We start from the raw sequence: 23,669 nt of genomic DNA on the forward strand, positions 1-23,669 counted from the left end.
AAATTGAAATCTTTGAACAAACTGATGCAGCACCAAGAAGTATGGAAAACAACTACCTGGCCAAATGATTGGAAGAGATCCATAGTAGTGCCCATTCCAAAGAAAGGTGACCCACGGGCACTTACATAGCCGTTGGAGGCTAGAGCTGAGAGTGAAGTAGCCACCTGGTCTGAAGTGCAGGGAAGTGTGCATGAATGCCCAAACTTACAGCTTGCACCCATTTGACATAGCTTGGATGGCTAACTGACCAAAACTCAACCAGATGAAGATAAAGATGCTTGACACTGTGAGCAAGTTTAAATTGCTACAATTTGATGAACGGGACCTTTGCTTATGAATGCATTTGCTCAAAATTTTAACCAAAATGGAAGGATTCTTCATATCAAGGAACAAGCTTATTTTCTCAGTGCACTGGGTTGATAGGGATGGGCAATCTAGACGTTGACTATAAACAATGGGGGGCTATAAAGGAACAAAGTGGCTGGCTTCTGTGACTGGCTCCAAGCTTTTTCAGAATGAGGAGGGTACAGTAGAATCCCCAGTGAATAGTTTTCCTCTTCTCCAGATGGATCTGGTGAAAGGGGATGGGGGATAATACTGATAGGATTTTATGATTCAATTGTGAGTATTTGTTAGCAGGACTAATGATCACAACTATAATAGTAGAAGATGTGTAACTAAAAGGGGGAGTAGTTAATCTTTAATTTCAGGAACCATCAAGAAGGAAGAGCATGAATGTAGCATGAGATTCTACCTAGAAAAGTGCTGACACCAAAGATGGTGGCAGAAGCAATCGCATGGAGAGAAAGAGAAGGTGCAGGCTCTAGCACATGGACTGAATACTGCTGTGTGCCTGTGGGCAGGCAGCTGGCTTGCAGAGTAAGACCTTAGTACATTTAAATGAATATAAGCTTTTTGTTTTGTATGTGTACATCAAATATTTTTACTATTTTCAATTGCTAAATATAAAATGTAAAAGGAAATCCACAGGGAGAAAGTAAGATAACTGTTGTTACAGGGAGGGGATTGCAATCATTGATAGGAAACAAAGCATATCATTTGTTAAATGTAAAGTTGATTATCTTGTCTGTTAACCTTCACTCAATTTACAATCAAAAGTTAACAAAAAAGTTCATTAAAAACAAAACAAAGAAAGATGACCCAATGGAATGTGAAAAATCATTGAACAATATCATTAATAGCAAATGCAAGGAAATTTCGCTGAACATAATTTTAAAACCACTACAAAAGGATATCAACAGGTTAACAACCAGAGGGTCCAGATGGATTCAGAAGAGGATATGAAACTAGGAATATCATTGCTGGCATCTGATGGGTCTTAGCTAAAAGCAAAGAATACCATAAAAATGGCTACTTGTGCTTTATTGACTATTCAAAGCTTTTGACTGTGTGGATGTCAACAAGCTATGGATAACATTGCAAAGAATGGGTATTCTACAACAGTTGGTTGTGCTTTCGAGGAACCTGTACACAGACCACAAGACAATTGTTAGAACAGAACAAGGGGATCCTGAATGGCTTAAAATCAGGAAAGGAATAAGCTGGGGCTGTATTCCTTCACCATACTTATTCAAATCATCCAAGAAGCTGGATTATTTCAGGATTAGAGGAAGATTCATTAACAACCTGTGATATGCAGATGATACAACCTTGCTTGCTGACAGTGAAAAGAACTTAAAACACTTAGTGATGAAGATCAAAGAACACAACCTTCAGTATGGATCACACCTCATTGTAAAGAAAACAAAAATTCTCACAACTTGACCAATAAAAACATGATAAATGGAGAAGAGATTTAATTTGGATAAGACTTCATTTTGCTTGGATCCACAATCAACAGTCAAGAAGCAGTCAAGAAATCAAATGACATATTGCATTGGACAAATCTGCTGCACAAGACCTCTCTAAAGTGTTCAAGAGCAAAGATATCAGTCTGATGACTGAGGTGTGCCTATCCCAAGCCATGGTGTTTTCAATAACCATCCTTATATGCATGTGAAATTTGGACAATGAAAAGGAAGACCATAGAAGAATTGATGCATTTGAGTTGTGGTATTGTAGAATAATATTAAATATTAGACAACTCTGTGTTGGAAAAAGTATAGTCAGAATGCTCCTTAGAAGCTAGGATGGCCAGACTTTCTCTGCCATTCTTTGGATATACCAATCAGGAAGGACCAATCCCTGGAGGAGGACATCATGCTAGGTAAAGTGGAGGGTAGTAGAAAAAGAGAAAGACCTTCAATGAGATGGACTGGCACAGTGGCAGTAGCAATGGGCTCAGCCATAGCAACACTTGTGCGGTTGGTGCAGGATCAGGCAGTGTTTCATTTTGTTGTGCACAGTGTCACTATGAATCCGAGCCAGCTTAAGGGCTCCTAATAACAACAACAACAATAATTAAAATTCACCATTGTTGAAAGTTTCAGGGAAAAACTGGTTTACTTTTGTGAATGGGTATCTAAATGATCCCAAAATTTTCATGGGGTTTTAAAAGTAATTATGTATGTAACTTTTATATATATATTTTTTTCATCACATTTTACTCAGTTAACTTTTATGTGTAAGTACAAAATGAATGTTTTGTTGTTTTCTAAGTTTCTTCTACATTATATATTCTGGCTGTTAGCTGTCACTGAGTCAATTGTGACTCATGGTGTCCCTAGGCACAACAAAGTCAGAATATTGTGATCCATGAGGTTTCACTGGCTGATTTTTCAGAGTAGACCAGGCCTTCCTAATCTGTTTTAGTCTAGAAGCTCTGCTGAAATTTGTCCAGCATCATAGAGGTTGTAGGTCATGGGGAAAAATGGAAAGAGCATGAGAGGGACGAGAGGGACAAGAAGAGCAGGCCATGTGAAACTTGACATCCAGTTGTTTCCAGCAGCAGCAGTAGCTGTGGGTGACAAAAACTGTAAGAGCAGGAAGGTGGGAGATTGAAACATTGAGCAAAGTCTGACTCAAATCAGTATTAGGTGGAGCTGAGGAACTATATTGGGTAAGAGTCAGTAGTTTCCAATTCCTCCTACTCAAGTGTGGGGGGGATTATGAAAGCAAAGTTATCAGTTATTCAAAAACAAAACAAAACAGAACCCTACAAATGAATGCTCAGTTGAGATCTCAGATTGCGCCCACAACAAAATGGAGAAAGGCTCAAGAGTGGATTATGGAGATAACAAAAGGAGGGAGATGGGAAAAAAACAATAATTTACAGGGAGTTCAAGGCTTTTCTCTCTCTTGGACTACTTTCTTTTTCCTAGCCTGCCAGAGGCCACTTAGCTTTCTGTGAGCAGCCTTCACTCCGGGGCACCAGCCAGGCAGACTTCTGTGTCCTGTAACCATGGGGACTTCAGGCTTTGCATGGTGTGCCCAGCACTGTACCCTAAGCAACAGGGCAGGACCTGGGAACCAATGAGAGTAGCAAGTATTTATATTCTGCCTTCCAACCTAAGTGCCTGAGATCAGTGCTGTTTGGCCAAATGTCACTGACCTATCCAACGACAGGTTTTATGATGCATTGTGATATTTGTGGAGTCTTTGGGTGGTATAAAACTGCTAACAAAAAGGTTGGTGATTCCAGTTCATCCATAGGTACCTTGGAAGAAAAGTCTGGCAATCTACTTCTATAAACCCTTAGAGAACACAGGTCACACGTGGGGTTGCCATGAATCAGAATTGACCCCATGCCAACTAATTTATGATGGATGGTGGGCTCTAACTCTCTAAAACCCCAGGGATTTTGTTTTTGAGTTGGAATTTATTTTCCTCCTCATTTGTAAGGGAAGGTCAGCTGAAGAGAATATATACATTTAGAAGTTTGGAAGAGTTATTGGAATATGCAGCTTCATGTGATTATTGTCGTTGTTGTTAAGTGTCATCAAGTCAGTGTTCCTGTGGAGGGTTTCCAAGGAGCGGCTGGTACGCTTAAATCACCAACCTTGTGATTCAATGTGACTCAGCGCACTAACCCACAGTGCCACAACAGGACTACAGGGCAAAACTAGTAATAATCACTCTAAAATGGAATCCAATTGCCAAGAAACAACTGTAGTAGTATCTATGTAGGAGTATCTTTGGTAATCAATACCTTTATTTAGCAATGGAGATAGATGTCTATAGCTTCACTAAGGAGAACTGGTAGCACTGTGGTCAAGCACTCACTCTTCACCAAAAGGTTGGCGGTTCAGACCCACCAGCTGCTTCTTGGAAGAAAGATGTGGAAGTCTGTTCCCATCAAGACTTATAGCTGTGAAAACTTTATAGGGGAGTTCTACTCTTCCTGTAGGTTCACCATAATTTGGAATCAACTCGACAGCAGAAGTTTCAGGTTTATTATAGCTTCACCTGTAGGATTACTGATTTTCAGATATGTATACTCCTGGTGTGGAGCTGTGGGTTACTGTGCTGAACTGCAAGGTTGGTGGTTCAAACTCATGAGCCGCTCCTCATAAACTTTATATAGGGTCACTGTGACTCAGAACTGACTCAGTGGCACTTACCAACATAGTCACAGAGCTCCACAGATATTATATATAGTTCATTACTAAGATATAAATATATGTCAGTAGGTCTTGTCAATGTCAAATATGCTTCCATAATGATTCCTAATCAATAATAATCTTTCATGTTTACACCTATGTTCCACTGGTAGGATGCCTTCTTTATGATTTCTTGTCATAAAACTAACTGGGAGTAAAAGGAGGGAAATGAAGGCTGAAACATGGAAGTAAGCAGCCATTCAAGGTCATAATACTGAAGAATGGCGAGTGGTTCAGAAGGTGCCCGTCCCCAGTTATCTCGATCTCGTCCTTGGCAAGGTAACAACAGCCCCCTTGTTGAAATCTCCTGGCTTTTACCTACTCTGACTGGCTCTTTCTTTGGCGCCTTTCAATCAGCCACAAAACACAGTGGGCCACATTCATTAGCCAGGGTTTCCTTCACAGCCTTGGCACACTCTGAAGGCCTCAGCCAAGAGCCAGCCTCCACCAGTAGCTTATGACCATGCTTCATTTATCTTCCACCCTTCCCATTTTCCTGTAACAGCAGAGAATTTCCTAAAAGAAATGTGAAACCAAAGTCAGCAGCTCTTACACACACACACACACACATACAACCACACCTCACTTTCAAAACAAACAAAAGAGATAAAGGAGTCTAGTTGGTCAAGAACTTTATAATTAAAGAGTATTTGGGGAAATATTAAAAAAAATAAAAAGAACGTAGTTAATAATTCAATCATTGACAACCAGACAGAACACACTATTGTTAACAAAATTACTCAACTCATAAGTATGTTAGAATGTAAATACTGTGCTTGAATCTAGAGTAGAAAGGTGTTACTACTTTGTGTGGCTGCTGGTGAATTTATTAAATTGTACATTTACAAGAAATCACTCCCTCAACTTTATACGCATCCTAATCTAGTTTAGAATGTCTTTTCTTGTCTTAATCCTTATTTTTAACTCCTCTTCCATCATGGTCACATCTCATTTTCTTTCTTAACTTTTTAAAATTAAAAATTGTTTTTATTGTGAACTGAGTGATAGTTTACATGGGAGAACATCAGCTTTATACCATCGTTTCATTGCAATGATTACAATCTCCTCCATGCATCATCATTCAACAGTATTTACTTCCATTCCCTCTGTTTGTTTGTTTTTTGTTTTGTTTTTTTTCTTTTTTGGCGGCAGGGGGTGGAGAGATGTACACAAAAACACTCAGGAATACATAATAATTTAAACAGTCAAAGGGCACATTCTGCAAGCCTGCCTCCTGGCTGCTGGCACTCAGTCCCTCTCTTTCCATGAGTCTAGAGTCCTCAGCTGCTCCTTCTCTCCATGTCCTCATTTCTACCTCCAACTCTGGTGTTGCTGCTTCCCTGGATAGGGTCCAACATTCCACTCATGCTCTTCTCCCTTGATGGTCTGAGGTGTCCTTTGTTTCTGGACTGTAAGATTAACTGCTCCCCCATTTTTGTTATAAAACTTCTACCTTCACAGCTGTGACAGTTGCAATTATTTGTGATACCTATTACTCACTACTGAATCATAACAATTGTATCTCCATGTCTTTTCACCAGACCCGTCTAGTCAAGATGAAAACTATTTAGTGGGGACTCTACCTTCTCCTGCACACTCTTAAATTAAACTCCCTTTTGAAAATGTGTAAGCCTGTCACTTGTAAACCATGCCTTTATTGCCCCCTCATTTTAGGTAGCCAATGTCTAAGTTGCCCGTTTATATCTATCTACCCTGAATACAGTTGGGATAGGAGTGATATTTGATTTTGAAGACTCCTTCCCTCTCAAGTGGTATTTTGAGCTACTACAGCCATAAGTATAGGTCAAGTTCATCAAATTGTAGCAATTTATCCTTGTTTCATTTATCAAAGATTTTTTTTTTAAATCTTCTTGTCAAGTTCTGATTATCAAGCCATCAAGGCTAGGTCAAATGGGTACTATCTGCAAGTTTGGGTGTTCTTGTGCGTCTCCCCTCACTTCAGCTGGATGCATCACTCTCAGCTCATGGAAGCAGTGGTCAAGAAATCAAAGGACATATTGCATTTGGCAAATCTGCTGCAAAAGACCTTAAAGTGCTTAAGAACAAAGATGTCAGTTTGAGGAATAAGGTGCAGCTGACCCAAGCCATGGTATTTTTAATAGGCTCATATGCATGTGAAATTTGGACCATGAATAAGGAAGACTGCAGAAGAATTGATGCATTTCATGCTATGGTTTTGGAGAAGAATATTAAAGGTACCATGAGCTTCCAGAAGAACAAACAAATCTGTGTCGGAAGAAATACAACTAGAAAGATCCTTAGAAGCCAAGTTGTCCAGATTTCATTTCTCATGCTTTGGACATATCAGAGGGACTAGTCCCTGGAGAAGGACATTATGCTTGGTGAAATGGAGGGTCAGTGAAAAAGAGGAAGACCCCCAATGAGATGAATTGACACAGAGGCAGCAGTTCTGGGCTCAAGTGTAGCAACAATTGTGAGGATGGAGTAGGAGCCAATGGCACTTCCTTGTTGTACACAGGGTCACTATGGTTGAAAATGACTTGATGGCATTGAACAAAAACAACAACAAAATTCTATACAAATACAAGTATTATGATTTACATTTGGAAAAGCAATCCTTTTGCAGAGGTTATAACTATTTGATTTGATCTGTTTTGCTCCAAAGGAAAAGAAATTTCAGAACCATTCAAAAATGGTCAAAGATCAAGTCTGTTAGCTCTTCAAAAGGGAAAGCGCTAATTGTTATTCAGTAGTAAATAAAACTAAGAAATTAATTAGAAGGCATGTGTGAGACATTTAAGCTTGAGGAATTCAGATTTAATTGGTTTTAAAAGGCAGAGAAAAATAGCACTAGTTCTTACTTGGCAGTTTATTTAAATTTCTTTGCTAAAATTAGACTTGGCTATTCTATTGACTCTGAAAGATGTCAGATCAAAGACAAGATAAAATTATATTGCATTTTCTGAATAAATGTAAATCAAATGTTTGTGAACTTGTATATATTCTAAATTGAACATTTGAATTTTGTTGTATGTTAGTGAGTTATAGCTAAAATATATAGTCAAAGTACTTTTATTTTAATACTTATTGCTAAAAACCCCACAAAACTTTGAAAATATAAAGTCATAATTTTCTGTCAGAGTTAATACAGAATCTCAAATTCAATGTCACAACCTCTTCGATTATTTGGAATAGTTTTGTAGTTCAGATTAAATCTTGATTTTAAATGTGAGCCTGGTAGCATACTGAGTTACGTATTGGGCTGTTAACGACACCGTCAGCAGTTCAAATCTATCAGTCGCTCCATGAAAGAAAGATGACACTTTCTGCTGCTGTAAGATTTACAGTCTTGGAAACCCTATACAAAGTTACTATGAGGCCAAACTGACTTGATAGCACACAACAACAACATGAAGAGATGGTCCTCTGCTTCACTAATACAGCCCCATTTGATTTCCTACCACATTACAATGGGACAGGCATTATTGTTCCCATTGAGCAGATGACTATATTGGGTTATTTGTTGATGTTGTTAAGTGCCGTCAAGTGGACTCCGACCCATAACAACCCTGTATAGGGTTTCCAAGGAGCCACTGGTGAACTTGAGTTATTTAGAAATAAGTAAATTGCCTGGAATCAAACAGCAAGTGTAAAGAGGAGTCTGAGGAGCTCTGGAGGCATAGTGGTCAAGTGCTGGGCTGCTACCCACAAGGTTGGCAGTTCAGGATCATGGGCTGAAGGTACTCAGTATAACATTCCTTAGTTTTAAACTGGTGATGTAGGATAAGCATTTAATCTCAAGGTCAGTTTAAACTGCAGCTTGATGGTTCAAACTCATCAATTGCTTTTTGGAAACCCTATACAGGGTTGCTTTGGGTCGGAATTGACTTGACAGCACTTAACAACAACAACAACATATAGCCTTAAACATATATATAGCAGTCTTAACACACACACACATATACAGTGGCACTGTGGGTTAGGTGTTAGACTGCTAACCACAAGGTTGGTAGTTCAAAGCCATCAACTGCTCCTTGACAGAAAGCTGAGGCTGTCAGCAACTGTAAAGATTTACATTCCTGAGAACTCTATATAGAGTCACTGTGAGTCAGAATCTACTGGAAGGCAGTGCGTGTATATACATGTGTCTGTGTGCATGTGCGTATATGATTATTATTATTAAAATTTTGCAATTTCCCTTAATATTTTGGCATAGTAAAAAAAGAAATTCAATTTAGCTGAGAACTGTAGGTGGCTGAATTCTAGTTAATCAAGCTTTAATTGCAGGCAAATCCTAATAATTAAAGTCGCCTTTGTGTACACCTAAATAAAGTAATGGGGAATGTGGTGGCTATGGAGAATAAACACTGAACTGCTGGTGGTTTGAGCACACCAATCAGTCTGTGGGAGAAAAATGAGGCTTTCTTCTTGCAAAAAGATTTACACCCTATACAGGGTTACTGTAAGTCTGAACCAACTCCACAATACTTAACAACAACAAAAAAACACATTAATATTGGTGGGGAATCCTGGTGTGGTGCTGTGGGTTAATGCGCTGGATGGCAAATTGGTCTGAATCACAAGGTTGGCGGTTCAAATTCACCAGCCGCTCCTCAGAAACCATATACAGGGTCACTATGAGTCAGAATGGACTCCACAGCATTTAACAACAAATGCTTAAAATGCTTTTTTTTTGAAGGTTAGGCAGAAACTCCTAATATTGAGTAAATGCAAATGACCAGCAAATCTATTTCCTGAATATTATGAGGTCATCTCTAGCCAGAACATGTTCAAGATAAGCCTTCAAGAGCTAGAAATGTCTGGACTACAATTCTTCCCTATCATCATTCCATGACTTCCTCATTATTCAAACCTTAGCTTTAACATGTAATTCCAAGAATTAAGAGAAAGAACTTGTTAGAATCAATGACTTTGTAACTGTTTAAATCTTTCTATTATCAAAACAGCAAATATCTTTGCCAGGCTCTATTATTACCTTTCAAAGATAACAGGTATAATTTTAATAGTCATTATTAGTCAAGACTTATTTTTAAATTAGATCACACAATGTTTCAGAGAAATTTTTACTTTGTAGAAACGTGACTTCTAGCAAACTCATAGTTCTGGCTGTTTAGAAACCATTTGTCTTCCTCTTCTTTGAATTAGAAAGCAGCCTGTTTTTCTTTCAGCAACACAACCAGCTGGTACTTTCTGTGGCAAAATTTCCCATGGTCCCTTATATCCTGCAGGGTGGGACCTTGCCTTTTCTCTTCAGACTCATCCAGCTGTCCCTTCCTCACACTTTCTACCTTGCAGTTAAGAAAGGGCCTGGTGTGCAACTAACTGCATTTGAATCCAGGTTTTATCTCTCATTAGCAACTAGAATGTTCCTTAGAAGCCAGGGGGACCAGACTTTGTCTCTCATACTACTTCTGACATATTATCAGGAAGGATCAGTCCCTGGAGAAGGTTATCATGTTTGTTAAAGTGGAGGGTCAGCGAAAAAGAAGAAGACCCCCAATGAGATGGATTGGCCCAGTGTAGCAGCAGCAGTGGGCTCAAGTGTAGCAACAGTTGTGAGGATGGTGCAGGACCTGGCCGTGTTTCTGTTGTCATTATAGGGGTCATTATGGGTAGGAACTGACTCATCAGCACCTAACAACAAAAGCTGTGAATCTTCGAGTACTGGTGTGGTGCTGTATAATAAGCACTTAACTGCTAACCATGAGGTTGGTGGTTCAAACTTAGCAGCTGCTCCTTGGAAACCCTATACAGGGTCACTATGAGTTGAAACCAACTCGATGACATTTAACAAAAACAACAAGATGTGAATTTGGGGCAAGGTACCTCTTGTACCTTGATTTCTTTACCTGTAAAGGTAAAGGCTAAACTTCGTCTCTCATACTTTGGACACATTGTCAGGAGAGAACAGTCGCTGGAAAAGGATGTCATGCTGGGTAAGATGGAGCGTCAGAGAAAAAGAGGAAAACCCCCAACGAGATGGATCGGTCAGGTGGCATTATTAATGGCATCGAGTGTGGCGGCGGTAGTGAGGTTGGCCCAGGATCGGATATTGTTTTGTTCTGCTGTGCATGGAGTTGCTATGAGTTGGTTCTGACTCGATGGCACTTGACAACAACAACAACAACAACAAAGGAGAAATAATAATAGTCCTTCCATGATGGAGTTTTTGTGAAGATTAAATGAGATAACACACATAAATTGCCTGTCATAATACATTCTTAATTTTAGCCTGGGTAGTTACTCCTGAACAAGAAGTTTTCTCTCACCATTTAATGCAACTGGGGGGTTCCTATTATACATTCCTACAGCATCATGACTTTCTTTGCAGTATACATCACACTTTAAATTATGTATTCAATGTCTGTCTTCTTGGCTAGATTATAAACTCTTCAAGAATAGGTCTATCCTTTTAAATTATTTATAACCCTAGTGTGTAGCACAGAGCCTGAAAATGAATATTGCTAAATGAGTGAAAGTTGCTGAAACTATGTTGTTGTTATTGTTAAGAGCTGTTGAGTTGGTTCTGACTCATAGTGAGCCTGCAGAGGGTTTCCAGTGAGTGGCTGGTGAGTTTGAACTACCGTCCTTGTGGTTCAAACTGACCTTGCGGTCCAGTGCTTTATCCCACAGGCCACACCAGGATCAAATCTTTGGGAAACATTTAATTCTTATTTAAAAAAAAAAAAGAAAAAACGGGAAATTTTCAGAAACAATGGCTTGAAAGGAATCAAATACTGTTGCACCTTAATTTATGATCTAATTCAGAATAAAATACAATAATAATAATAATAATAATAGCTAGGATGGTCATGGGACAACTTAGTCAATTGGTGTAACACAGTACATAAAGGTAATGTTCTACATTATTCTAGCATCTGGTATCTTAAAAGATTGCAAGCGGTTTGACCATGTTCTGTAGACTCCTGTCAACTGACTACCTAAAACTGGGGGCAGGGGTCAATAAAGGCATGAAGTGACTGGCTTACAAGTCTCAAGAAGGTGTTTAATTTTAGCGTGTGCAGGGGAAGGTAGAACTCCTACTGAACAGTTTTTATCTTGTCTAGATGGGTTTGGTGAAAGGAGATGGGGATAAGATTCTGATGATTAAATAGTGAATAATTGTTATTATGACTAATTGCGACTGTACACTGTAAAGGTAGAAGTTTTGTAACATAAAGGGGGTAGTAATTAATCTTACAGTCCAGGAACAAAGGACCCTAGGACCATCCAGGGAGAAGAGCATGAGTGGAATGCTTGGACCCTATCCTGAGAAGCAGTGACACCAGAGATGGAGGCACAGATAAGGACATGGAGAGAGAGAGAGTAGCTGAAGACTCTAGACTCAGGGAAAGAGATAGACTGGATGCTGGCAGCCAGGAGGCAGGATTGGAGAATGTGCTTTTTGGTTGTTTAAATGATTATATATTCCTGAGTGTTTTTGTGTAGATCTTCCCCCCAAAACAAAAAACAGAGGGAATAGAAGCAAATACTGTTGAACAATGATGCAAGGAGGAGATTGTAATCATTGCAATGAAATGATGAGTGAGGTTCTCCCATGTAAACTATCACTCAATTCACAATAAAAACTTAAAAACAAAAGAATGCAAACAGCCTAAAAAATGTAAATATTGGTCTCTAGTCATTTAGAGCAAAAGAGAATGAAGAAAACCAAAGGTTCAAAGAGGAAATTAGTTTAAAGGATGTCTTGCCTAAGACCAGAAGGATTAGATTGTGCCTGGCCACCACTACCAACCGTTCTGACTAAGGATACAATACCAGGTACACAGCACCACACCAATACTCCATTATTACCATTATTGTTCTGTTATTATATTAGGAGTTCTGGTGTATCAATGTTAGAGAAGCACTGGACTGCTAGCCACAAGGTTGGTGGCTCAAACCCACCAGCTTCTTCTTGGAAACCCTAAACAGGGTTGCTATGAGTTGAAACTGACTCGTTGGCACTTAGTAACAATAACATTATATTAAAGATGCTTAAATGTATCTAGAAGTGCTTCTTTAACATTTTTTTATGCATTGAAAGATACACTACATACTACATGCTAAAACAAATATTTGACTGACATTACATATAAACCATACCTAACTGTTCCGACTAATGTACAAATTTGATTAAAAGACAGATTTAGCAACAGAGCTCATTCATAATCTGGAGGCTGTCTGAAGAAGGTCTCAGATAATATGGGGGAAAATATAGAGCAAAATTCAGATTCCTAAAAAAAGGCCAGACCTACTGGACTGAGAAAAAAAACAACAACACAAAAACCTAGAGAAACTGCCAAAACTATTTCCCTAAGATGTCCTTTGAATTTGGAACTGAATCTATTTCTGGAGGTCACCTTTCATTCAAAGAATAGATAAATGGCTTATCTAATGAACATCACCCATGAGTAATGTCTTCCCTTTGACAATCAACTATATGAGACCAAAGAGTCAATATTTGCCTAAGAGCAAAGACCAGAAAGCAAGGAAAGGAAGGTAAACTAGATCAATGGAAACAGAATGGAAATAATGAGAAGACCCATACATTGTCAAAATTGTAACCAATATTACAGAGCAATTTATATAAAATTGTTAAAGTGGAACAGACTTTTCTGTGTAAACTTTCACCCTAAACACAATAAAATATTAAGGAATAAAGAAAAGTGTGGAAGTACTTGAGGCTCTTGAGCTTATCTGCTATCTTGTTCAGATATAGTATTCTACCTCAGTGGTTCACAGAACATGAGAGTTGCAAATAGCTCCAGAGCCATCCTCTCTGAAGCTCCATTTGAGAGAGAAAGAAACGGGAAGATGTTGTTGCACCAGCGTGATAGCTAGGCCTTGCACTCTCTTAAGTGCCGTCCACAGAACAGGAATATGAAAAGCCCTGGACTCCAACCACATGTCCATATACTCACAAGTCAGAATTAGAACTGTCTCTGAGCATCCCTCAGACAATGTGTGAACAGACAGGAAATCTGATACAAGTAGGCATATAGAACTAGAAAATGGAACCACAATTTGGTGGTCCAGATGTGATTAAATTTAAGGTTTAGGATGGAAGCTGTTGTCTAATGAACTGAAGTGAACTGCCCCTGGGTTAGGGGAAGTGAGCACAAATGACTCCCAAGAGAACCACGGCAATTGCCTCTATGTGATTCATTTCCCCCATTGAAGCCAACTAGGTGACAACTACGCTTATCAAACGCAGCCCTCTGTACAGTTTTCTGGCCAGCGTGGAGTCTCTAAAATGTTTCTGTCATCTGCCTTGGTACTTTGTCTTTTCTTCTGACTGTAGGTATCTTCCAATAACTTTCCCAAATGGAACACTTGGGGGTCTGAAGGAAAACCCCTCCATGAGTTAAGCATACAGGAAATAGTTTCTGATAATGGGTGCACTTCCACATGCCCAAAAGTTTAATCCAGTTCATCGGTTCACAGATTCCAGTCCATGTGATGGGAACACAGAATTGACTACACAGGCCCTTGTTTTTGGCTCATCTGCAGTCTACATGTGGGAATGAATCCTGCTAGAACCCTTAGAACACCTGAGCAGAATGGTGGCAAGGTGGGGCAGTTCATAATAGTGGTGTTGAAATGAGAAGCAGGAAGTCTGAGGTTTGTTTGCTTGTTTTATAAAGCTATACTCAGATTATCTTGAATTCTCACTGTTATCTTACCTTTTAAGAATAAATGGGAGATGGAGAGGTGGAGCAGCTGCGGACTCTAGGCCCACGGACTGAAAAACTCTGTGTGACTTCAGGCAGGAGGATGCCTTGACAAAAGTGCCCTTTGGACAATTAAATGAATATGTATCTTTTGTTCTGTATGTGTACATCAAATATTTTTGCTTTGCTAATTTGTAAAAAATAAGATGTGAAAGGGAAGCCATAGGGAGGAAGCAGGCTAATTGCTGTTGCAGTGAAGGGATTGTAATCATTTAGATGAAACTTAATGTATGCTTGATTGAAAGTAAAGTTGATGATCTTGTCTGTTCACTCAATTCACAATAAAAAGTTAAAAAAAAAAAAAAAAGAAACAAATGTTAGAAAGATAATGAATTCACATTTTTTGTTAGGTGCCATTGAGTCGTTTCTGATTCATAACGACCTTATATACAACAGAACGAAATACTGCCCAGTCCCACACCGTCCTCACAATTGTTAGGCTTGAGTCCATTGCTGCTGCCACTCTGTCAATCCATCCCATTGGGGGTCTTCCTCTTTTTCATTGACCCTGCACTTTACCACACATGATATCCTTCTCCAGGGATCGGTCCCTCCTGATAACATGTCCAAAGTACGAGAAACAAAATGTGGTCATCCTGGCTTCCAAGGAGCATTCTGACTGTACTCCTTCCAACACAGATTTGTTTTTTTTTTTTGGCAGTCCATGGTATCTTCAATATTCTTCTCCAACAGCACAACTCAAATGCATCAATTTGTCTATGGTCTTCCTTAGTCATGCATATGAGATTATTGAAATGTTTACATGCATATGAGATTACTGAAAATAGCATGGCTTCCGTGAGGCACACCTTTGTCCTCAAACTAATATATTTGCTTTTGTATACTTTAAAGAGGTCTTGCGGGAGAAAGATGAGGTTTTCTGCTTCTGTAAAGATTTAAAGCCTTGGAAACCCTGTACAGGGTTGCTATGAGCTAGCACCGACTCCACAGCACATAACAACAACAACAACGAGGTCTTCGGCTGCAGATTTTCCTGCAATATGTCATTTGAATTCTGAGGGTTCTAGCAGATGCTTGCATGAGTGTTGATGGTTGATCTAAGCAAAACGAAGTCTTTAACAACTTCAATCTTTTCTCCATTAACATGATGTTATTTATTGGTCCAGTGGTGAGGATTTTTGTTTTCTTTACATCGAGGTGCAATTCATAATAAAGGTTGTGTTCTTTGATCTTCATCAGTAAGTATTTTAAGTCCTCTTTGCTTTCTGTAACCAAGGTTGTATTATCTGCATATCACAGGTTGTTAATGAGCCTTCCTCCAATTCTGATGCCACATTGTTCTTCATATAATACAGTTTCTTGGATTATTTGATTATTGAACTGACATAGTAGACCAGTAAGTGCCATTTGTGCCTCAGATAGTGACATACAATCTATCTGGAATAGGGCTCCTAGTGATTGAGAATGCTCTCTGATGAACCGATCTGCTTCTTCTCACAGGGTGGCAGAAAGTGGTCAGAAAGGATGGCACATCTCTCCATCCTTCTCTGTCATTGCCCTAGGTCTCCTCCCCAAATCCTGCTAGTTCAGATTTCTATAGAAATGACTAAGATTTGATCACCCCATTTTACCATTGTGAAAATGATTGTCAGAATCCTCTTATTGTTAGTCGAACACAGGCCAAGTTGTTTCAACTGTTCAAACTCAGACAAAAAAAAAAAAAACAAACCAGCCAATGTCATAATTATCTACTTCTATTGGTAAATGCCATGAAATCTTTATAATGGTTCCAGTGACTACTATTCACTCTCATCTGTAGTTCTAAAGAATTGTACAGGGGGACTTTTCAATTTATTATGAATGATAAATCTTATTCATGTTGGGGGATCTACTGGTCTTTAAAAGCTGGGTGAAACAGCTAAGCTAAGGGCTTAGCTTGATTGAAATAACTTAGAATAAAATGTCTTTCTTCCTACGGGGAAAGGAAAGAGAATAGGAGAAACTGAAGAGTGGGCAGCCAAATAGATTCAACAAAAGTGCTTTGGCAGACACTATGCTTAGGCACTTATCACGTACAAGTTCATTCAGACTTAGTTCCCATCTGGTAGTTCAGGAGATTTTTGTTTTTGTTCTTGTGAATTGCTGATGAGTTGGTTCCATGATGGTGCCATGGCCCAGTCCGACACCATCTTCATGGTCATTGGTATGTTAGAACCTATTATTTGTCTAGAGCTGCCCAGGCTCATACTCGGGTTTAAAGTACCAGAGTCTTCATTATGATAAAACCTGTAATTTATCAAGTCCTGGTGTGGCACTGTTGGATAAGCACTGGGCTAATATCCACAAGTGTGGTGGTTCAAAGTCACCAGTCACTCTTCAGAAACCCTATAAATGGTCGCTATGAGTTGGAACTGACTCCACAACACTTAACACCAACAATTTGTTATATTCAAGGACTTGTGCTAAGAATTTTCCATCATAATGATGCTCACAACTGGGGAGTTATAAAGAAAGCGTGGCTCAGACAAGTAATTTGTTCAAGTTCACACAGCAGACTAGATTGCAACATCAGAACTGATTTGAAACTTGATGTGCATTAAGGTAACCTGAGGAATAAGCACTGGAATGCTAATCTCAAGGTCAGCAGTTCAAACCCATCTGCTGCTCCTTGGGAGAAAGATGAAGCTGTCTGTTCCTATAAAAATTTATAGTCTTGGAAATCCTATATAGGCTCATTATTCATCAGAATTGACTCAATGGTAATCTAGGTTTTTTGGATAAGGTATAAGGCACCCAGTTAAATTTAAATTCCAGATAAACAACATTTTTTTTAGTATACAAAAAACCCCTTAAGCCCATTATCAAGAAATCAATCCTAACTCACAGCAACCCTATAGAGGGTTTCTGAATAGTCTTTAGGCGAGCAGACAGCCTCATCTTTCTCCTACAGAGTGGCTGGTGGGTTTGAACTACCAACCTTGTGGTTAGCAGTCCACTATAAAGATGACCCAAATATTACTAATTGTATGCACTAAATATGGCAACCATACTCCAAGTTTCATGCTTAAAAGCAAAGTAGCATTCAAATTCTTAAGCAGTATTCGAATTCAGGACTAGAATCCCCACCCCAGGTTATGAGTTTCACAAAATAGGCTGTTGACCATAGTTCTGGGTACTCAAGTCTTATTTCAGAAAAATCATTATGGCAACACAAAGGATATGACCTAGACAGAATGATCATTTGTTTAATAATTGTCTTTTAAAATATTTTATTGTGGTTTAAACAGCTTAAAGAGCAAATCAGTTTTCAATTCAACAATTTATAAATATTTTATTTCATAACATTGCTTGCAGCCCCCTTCCCACTTCCTCCTTCTTCTCTGCGCCTTTCTATTAAGGTATTTGTTGTAATTATGAAAAACCTATCAGCATTTAACCCTTTGTTCCCTCTAGCCCAACAGCATTTCACACCTACCTCCCTAGATCTTCATGATTAAGAAAAGTTGAAGAAGTCTTAATAATCATCTTGGGTGGAAGGCAAAGACACAGTAAAGCCAATCTTTATACATTATTGTTGTCAACTGACACACAGTTAGAGCCTTCACAGATGGCTTACTTCCAACCTGGACCAGAATTGTTCATGTGGTACAACAGCTTGCAGTTTTTGTACAAGTTGCCTCCTTCAAGAGGCATCCCAAGTAAAGTCCAAAAACTGCATGCTCTGATGACTAAAGGCTGAACTGGAAAACAGCCTTGGATTCACTGACTTGGATAACTTTTATGGGACCCATCCCTGTGTTTCTCTCATCTCCTAGCAATGCCTTGCAGGGTGGCCTTAATCAGTCAGTCAACACCCAAACCTTCCAGAAAAAGGAAATCTTCCAATGAAATGCTACTGTTCTGTAATATATAGACATGATGGTGTATGCCCAGATTTTCTGGCCCTGATTTCAAATTCTTCTATGTTGCAGTAAGTGGTATTTTTTTTTTAATGCTGAATATATAATTCTTGTCAATAAATGTAATTCACTATTTTTAATTTAGTCGTTCTATTGCCCAAGTGGCAGCATCCATGGACTCAAGCGTGACAACATTAGTGAGGTTGGCCCAGGATCGGGCAGTGTTTCATTCGGCTGTGCATAAGTTCGCTATGAGTCGGTACTGACTTGATGGCACCTAACAACAACAACACTTTTTAAAGAAAGGTATAAATTCACCAGCCAGACATCCTCATTTTCAATTTGAAAAAAAAATTTTCTCACGCTACATATAGTCACATAAGTGTTATGTTTCTTCATAATGAAAAAAAAAATGAAATTCACATATAAACTCAAGAAGCCCAAAATGAAAATCTCTATTCTACCAATTGATTAAATATTTCTTCCTTCAATCAGATGGTCCCTGAAGTTCATCTCTATTTAGAATCTTGCTCTGACTCAATGAAATAGACAGGATGACTTTTCTTCTCTAATTATGATGTGCAAATAGTAAGTTGCACAACTTTCTTATTCAGCCATAACCCTGGTAAACTCACACTGATTAATACATGAAGTAACAAGTCTTTTTATGTATTCTCCTGATGTTCTACTTTGCATATGTCTTAAAATACCTCTTACATATATGTTTGCCTGCTTTAGACTTTGTTAGTTCATAGAAAGCAGGAAAAGCATATTCTCATTGGTTTTTATGATTTTAAAGGACCTATAAAAACATTATTTAGTAAATTGTTTTAATGTTTCAGAAGGTAAGTTTTAGTCATCAAAAATATAATTTCTTCATTGAGCTTTAATATATAGTTTCTAGTTGGAGGTACAAAAGAACTTCAGAGGCTGTAAACAACAAGACCACACAGTGACATGAAGCAAGAGCAACCAGTCACGGTGGTTCACAAAATAGCAAATTAACAAAAAGATGGAAAGTCCATTTGCAGAGAACTAGAAGAAAAAGTTCACTTATTGAAAAGAGATAGGGGACGAGCAAGATAATTTAACATTCACTTTTAAAAATAGTATGAAAAGAGAAGTAGGAATGATTTCTTAAAGTTGAAAATATTTGTTTTATAGATTGCTTAAATTGTGAAATTCTCTAGGAGATCAGTTATCACTACTGGAGGCATATTACTCACAAAGATTATTTGTAAAGTAGAAGTAGAAAACTGGGTCAACACGCTCAGCCAAAGAGAAATAGTACTATAATTCCTTGGCCATGGGCCCACCCAAGAACTTCAAAATTAGCACAAGCCTCAAGAGAAATACATTTTCATAAAAATCATCACCATGCTAAATGCACAGCCCTCAAACAGTTTGAAATGTTATTCCACTTTGGACTGATTCTCCAATTGTGCCCATATTTGATAAGTCCCCACCCTGGAAGCTGCACAGTTTAATGTCTAAGGAATGTGAAAGAGGGCCAGAAGGATTTGAAAAAAGAACTGAAGGGATCAGTAACAGAAGGCCAGCTTGGCCACAGCTGATCTAGTAGTTAAGAAATATTTATAAGGCACTTATCATGGATATTGAATTCTATAATGATCTAAAGAACAGAAGAATACTTTTCTGTTTAGATCCTAAATATAAACACTGAAATAATGAAGCTTTTCATGGCTGCAAAAGTTGAAAGAATCTACTCTGTTGTCTGTCATCAGAATGCAGTTTCACTCAGGAAAGTCTGAAATTCTCAAGCAATTGGAATTTTCTTCCCCACTTTACGTGTCTAAAGTCCCTGGGTGACTCATATGGTCTTCACTGAACTAGTAACTGAGAAGTTGGAGTTTTGAACCTATCCAGTGGCAGTTCAGGAGAATTAGGGAAGGAGGAGGAATAAAAGCCAGAAACATAGGGAGGATGTGGGATAAGTGATACAACATGGAGGGGACTGCAGTTAATAAAATGAAACAAAATGTGTATGAACTGTCTAATGTAAAACTGATGATCTGCTCTGTAAATCTTCACCCAATTAAAAAAATTTAAATTAAAAAAAATAAATAAATAAAAGCATGAAAGAAACCCCTATGGATCTCAGTTCTGCTGTGTAACATATGGGGTTGCCATGAGTCAGAATGAAGTCAATGGTAGTGAGGATTACTTCATCTTAGACCTGGTGCAGTGCTGTGCGGTAAAGCACTGAAATGCAAGGTTTGTTTGAGGCACAAGGTTGGTGGTTCAAACTCCCCCTCCCTCCTGGAAACCCTATACAGGGGCTCTATGAGTCAGAACTGACTCAAAGGTACTTAACAACAACAACAACAATCCATTATATTTCTACAGTTCAGAACTAAAAGATTTTTGGGAAAAAAGAAAATGAACACCACTTAGAAATCTATAGCTCAAAACAGAGGACTCCCTGTGGCACAAGGGAGTGTAGGCTTCTACATCAAGGATTAAGTAACAAAGTTAGAAAGTTATTGTTAGGTGCTGTCGAGTTGGTTCTGACTCATAGTGCCCCTATGTATAACAAAGCACTATCCCATCCTCACAAGTGTTATATTTGAGCTCATTATTGCTGCTACTTTGTCAATCCATCTCATCAGGGGTCTTCCTCTTTTTCACTTGACAGTCTACTTTACCAAACATGACGTCCTTTTCCAGGAACTGGTTCTTCCTGATAACATGTCCAGAGTACCAGAGATGAACTATGATCATGGTTTTTAAGGAACAATCAAGCCATACTTCCTACGAGACAGATTTGTTCTTTCTTGTGGCAATCCAAGTTGCTTTCAATATTCTTTGTTAACACCATAATTCAAATGTATCAATTCATCTCTTGTCTTCCATATTAATTGTCAAGCTTTCACATTCATCTGAGGGGATTAGAAATACCAAGACTTGGGTCAGGTGCACCTTAGTTCTCACAGTGACATCTTTGCTCTTTAATATTTTAAAGAGATCTTTTATAGCAAATTTGCCTTATGGAATATATCCTTTGATTTCTTAACTGCTGTGTTCATCAGCCTTAATTGTGTATCCAAGTAGAATGAAATCTTTGAAAACTTCAATCTTTTCTCTGTTTATTGGTCCAGTTGTGAGGGTATTTGTTTTCTTTACATTAAGGTGCAATCTATACAGTAGGCTGTATGCAAGTAGATGGTCTTTAATCTTCATCAATCATTATTTTAAGTCCTAGTTGCTTCTGGTAAGCAAGGTTGTATCATCTGCAAATCACAGGCTGTTGATAAGCCTTCCTCCAATCCTGATGCCCCATCATTCTTCATATAGTCTGGCTTCTCAGATTATTTGCCCAGTATACAGATTAAATAAGTTTGGTGAAAGAATACAACCCTGGTGTACACCTTACCTGATTTTAAACCATTCAGTTTCCCCTTGTTCTGTTCAAACCATTGTCTTTGTTATCAAGAAATGTAATGTTGTATGATGCCTAAGGAAAAAGAGCAACAATAAATTTTCTTTAGAAAAAATTTTATCCAAAATGTTATATTTATTAATTGCTGCTTGAAGAACAAATTTTAATTTCTAAGAGAGTTTCTGTAGAGCATGCTAAAATAACTTTCTCCCTTCCTGCTTCTCTCCTTCTCTTGTTCCTTGCTTTCTTCCTTCCATCTGTCCATCTTACCTAGTGACTTACTACATATCTACTTACCTACCTTCTCTTCTCATGACTATAATCATGTAACTAACTATTCATGTCTCTCTTTTAGCTAGAAAACATAGAGTCAATCATACCAGCTCTGTAGATCTTTATCATGTGTACTTTAGGGTCTTTTCCTAACCTTTTATTGATCTTTACTCTATATTTTCCTAGACACGATTTTTTAATTACTCTTTCCTTTTACCATATTTTCTATATTATTTTGCTATTGTTGTACGACATTGGAGGTGTTTTGTGGAAGAAGATAGAATGTATATAAACAAGTCTCCCAAGACCATTCTAATTTCTAATTGGAATAAGTGAGGTGACATTTTAATTATTACTTTATCATATACTCATATTGAAAACTCAATGAAGAGTAACCAGGTTCCTTGAGGAGAAATGGGATTTTCAAAGGGCAAAACATAATAAAGGCTTAATTACTGTCTTGGGACTTTTAGGCTCATAATCTGCTGGATCCGGTAATTGAAAGGTTAATAACAATCACACATCCTGAAAATTGAAAGTTAGATTCCAAAAAGTTAAAATTGACTAAATATAATCACAGGAAGTATGCATAACACAAAGGGCAGCCAAAAAAGAGGCACAGCTGCTGATTATTTTAGAATGAAGAAAAGTGAACTTCCTAAAAACACAGCCTTGTACTAGGCCAGCAATATTAAACGATATGCAGCCATCATTGTTTGTCTTTTGTTTTTCATTGTTATGGTTCAGTTCAAGGAATCAGCATTACCCAGTTCGAGGAACCTGGCTTGTCTTCACTTTTCATTTTGATTTTGACAGAGAGCAGTCTTCTCAAATATGCAGTCAGTGGTTCCAGTAAGTTGCTGTAGAGCTGAAGAACTTTCGTGCAGAATCCATGATGGTGATCTGCCTATACTAGAAAAATATTTTTACCTAAGGACTTCGATTGTGTAACTCTTATAGCATCCTGCTATTGTTGTCAAGTGCTGTCAAGGTGGTTCCAACCCATAGTGACCCTGTATAGTTTCCACAGAGTGGCTGATAAGTTTGAACTGCCAAACTTGTGGTTTATCCTGCACTGCCACTAATCTCTAAAACTCTGAGGAAAAAAAAAATCTCTATAAAGAAATTTTTACCTTGTCATACTCAATAGTATCTTCTATAAGTAAATATCTTTATATAACCACATTGAACAATGATTTGTTTACATGTCATTAGATCAAGGGTATTATTTTAAAAACAAAATAAAATGAAAAACTCCCCAAAATGGGTTATGTTGTTGTTGTTGCTAAGTGCCGTTGAGTCAATTCCGACCCATAGCGACCCTGTACAGGGTTTCTGAGGCTGTAAATCTTTACGGGAGCAGAAAGCCTTATCTTTCTCCCGCAGAACAGCTGGTAGTTTCAAACTGCTGACCTTGCGGTTCACAGCCTGATTCATAACCACTACGCTACCAGAGCTCCTAAAATGGATTATAACATATAATATATAAAAATCTTGCCCAGATATTTATATATTCTATACTTTTATAGATTTGTTCTTTATTCTATTTATCTTGACAATAACTTTTTATTTATTATTTGTGCTATTGTTATAGGGTTTCCTTAAAATATGTGAGAGATGGGATAGAACATTTTTACAAAGCAATCACTTTATATATTTTAGCTGACAACTCTCTCAAAATGTTTTGAGCATTTACTGACATTACAGAGTAAATCGTGTCCTTCTAAAACACTGTATTTGAAATGAATAAATCATTGGTTTTGCAGAATTCTATTATGCAATCTCCAGCATCATTTCTATCACTAAGGCCATATTTTCCAACTACTGATCTTTCCTCGTT

This window comes from Chrysochloris asiatica, unplaced genomic scaffold, assembly GCF_000296735.1.
Source record: "Chrysochloris asiatica unplaced genomic scaffold, ChrAsi1.0 scaffold00035, whole genome shotgun sequence".
Classification (NCBI taxonomy): Eukaryota; Metazoa; Chordata; class Mammalia; order Afrosoricida; family Chrysochloridae; genus Chrysochloris; species Chrysochloris asiatica.